The sequence below is a fragment of the Salvia hispanica genome, chromosome 6, assembly GCF_029641045.1.
Source record: "Salvia hispanica isolate PSC_SH4W2 chromosome 6, Shi_PSC_v1, whole genome shotgun sequence".
Taxonomy (NCBI): Eukaryota; Viridiplantae; Streptophyta; class Magnoliopsida; order Lamiales; family Lamiaceae; genus Salvia; species Salvia hispanica.
In genome coordinates this window covers 29254750-29257581 of record NC_142697.1, presented here as the reverse complement: position 1 = coordinate 29257581, position 2832 = coordinate 29254750, and the positions used below count along the sequence as shown (strand labels likewise).

The window sequence follows — 2832 nt, the reverse complement described above, 5'->3', positions numbered from 1 at the left end:
TTTCCATGGGGGTTAAAACGAAAATTATGGAAATAGCTAGGGTTTGGATTAAAACCAAACCCGTTACCTCCATTCCCGGCGCCGTTTCTCAGTTCCTCCGCCCTCTCGGCGAAATTGCCGAACCCCCGCACGCCGCCGCCGCTGGTTGAAGCTCCCGGCGGTTTCCCCTGGTCAGCCATCGCCGGTTCTTTATTTCCGGTAGTGAATTGCCTCTGTTACCCGCTGACGGCGACCGCCAGCTTCGCCTGAGCCGCTCGCGCCTTCTGTTTATCCTCCCACCACTCCGGATATCCGATTAAGAGGAAGCCCTCCTCCCGGGTATGTCTCGGTTTCCCGCAATGTGAGCAGATCAGTCAGGATTTATCCGGCTTGCTTCCCGGTCGGTTGGTGGTCGTGGTGGGTCGTGGCGGTCCGCGAGAGGTAGGGTGGTGGCTCTGGGCGGCGAGACCGTATCCGATTCCTCCTCCGGCTGTCGAATCAGTTCCTCTGCCGTCGGCATCTCCGGTGGATTGAGGGGTTGTGTTGATGCTCCTTCATGCAGCTTCTCGCTTTACCCAGCCGTAGGCTTCTTCAAGGGATGTATTTGATTCATCTTTGAGGATGTCTCTCCTAATTGAGTCATATTCTTGATTCAGTCCGGTTAAGAATTTGATCAATCGCTTGTTGTTGGAGAATTCGCGAAACTGGTCGACTCCTTTGTCACAGCACGTGATTTGTTGCTTCTGGCAGCGATCAATATTGATCCACAACCCATTTATTTTCCGGTAGTATGTCTCCAGATCGAGATTTCCTTGTCTAATGTTGATTGCCTTCTCTTCCAGGTCATAGATGAGATACGGATCTGCCTTGCTTTCATAAGTTACCCTGAGGCTATCCCATAACGCCTTCGAGGTTAGGTGATGTGCAAAGTCGCCGATAATATCGTCTTCGATATTGTCGACGATCCATGAAAAAACGACCAAATCGTCTTCCTCCCATTCGTCGTACCCCTTGCTTCCGGGTTCAGGAGGGTCCTTCCTGATGTACGAGTAGGGCCCTCGGCCTCCTATCTTCACTTTCATCAATCGTGACCAGATTTGGTAATTCTTTCCGTTCAGTTTGTACGGAACGGTGATGTTCTTGCTGTTCCTCAATTTTGTTGGCATTTTCTGATCGGTTTTTGTATCCTCCTCGGTGTCTGACATTTTTATGATGTAGGATTTGATTTCTGTGGTTGGTTTTGGCTATGGGGTCGAGAATTTGGTATGTTGTGGCTATGATGATATTGTTCTGAGCCACGATTGAACCTGCTCTGAGGCCATGAAGAATTGTATCGGTAATGGTTTTGAAGAATTGTATCGGTAATGGTTTCTGTGTATTATTTCTTGATGATTTTACACTATACACAATGTACCAATATATAGTGATAAGGATTTCTATAGTGATAAACCTAATTAACATAATTGCAATCTTCTATCTTTGGCAAGACTTGATTCTCAAGTATCTCCCGCAATCTTCTCCAACAAGAGTTATCCATAAATGGGGTTTTTTTTATGCCAATATAGAAAATAAGTAAAAACAATCTTCTCCAACAAGAATTATCCATAAATGGGGTTTTTTTTATGCCAATATAGAAAATAAGTAAAAACCATGGTTAGTTTCGTTCAACTCTTATTATAAGTTCACATAGGAATTTTCGCAGGTTGCATAGATAAGATAATTATCGAAATATAATTTATTTTTAAATTACGAACAAAATCCAGTATTTTCCTTTATAACCTAATCTTTTAGACGTGGTCTTCTTGTACTAATTAATGGTGCCAAAAGCTGTAATTATAGTAGTATTCATTATCAGTAATTGTTTAAAGTGTCACAACATCCACCTAATATGAAAGCTTGTCACAATAATTTAATAAAGCCGTCCAATTAATTAGCATTATCTTTTTTGAAGGGTGCTAATTAATTTATTCTTAGTGTAAACGCTATACTTTTATAAACTCAACTTGCCTCAATTATTGGAAATTCATGACACCCCAATTTTGTATTGTTCTAATATGTCAATTGGTTATTAGACAAAAAAAAAAATTTAAAATTTGAACAAAGTGAGATTAATATCTTAAAGAGATGCATATGATCTAAACCATCAAAAATCTATAACAACCAACAACAGATCTACACGTTCCAAACCGGATCCAAGAGTTTCCGAGAAACATGAAGACGATCGGATCTCCATAAATCTAAAGCATTTAGCAACGATCGCGAGTGAATTTTACGTGAAAAACACAAGTCTATCCCAAGAAAAGTAATAAAGTATTTGCATTATGTGATAAAGTTAATTAATTCATAATGTTTTGGTTCAAATTTTAGTGTCTCATACAATGCACGAGTATTTCTTATTTATTATAATTTCTTATTTATTATTAGTAAATAAACCTTTCTTATGACATGTTTAAACTTAACAACCTTGATTAGATTCATTTAATCAATGATTTAAATTCATGTGGGTTATTTTTCTTTCAGAGGGCCACTAACCCTTATACAAAACACAATACTTTGATGTTAACAAGTTTTAACAACACTAGTTTTTGCATAATTTCAGATATTTTCGGATTATAAAAATGGCACGAGAAACAAAATTCATTAAAGCCGTCTAAGTAATTTACATCATCTTTTTTTGAAGGGGCTGATTAATTCTTTCTTATTGAACAATGATTAGTTTGTACTCAACTTGCCTTAATTATTGGAAATTCATTTGACATCCAATTTTGGAATAGAATCTATCAATTGGTTGTTAGACAAAAAATTTAATAACTTAAACTAAGACAGACTAATCTCCAATACTATTATTCATCA

The 2832-nt window shown here is 38.5% G+C and overlaps 1 long non-coding RNA gene across 1 annotated transcript; it reads left to right on the top strand.

Annotated features, from left to right (window-relative positions):
* The first annotated feature begins 211 nt into the window (after positions 1-211).
* On the top strand, positions 212-1465 carry LOC148923505 (uncharacterized). Its single transcript, XR_016132340.1, has 2 exons — positions 212-1079; positions 1198-1465. It is a non-coding gene; the product is annotated as an uncharacterized LOC148923505 (long non-coding RNA).
* Positions 1466-2832: the final 1367 nt, after the last annotated feature.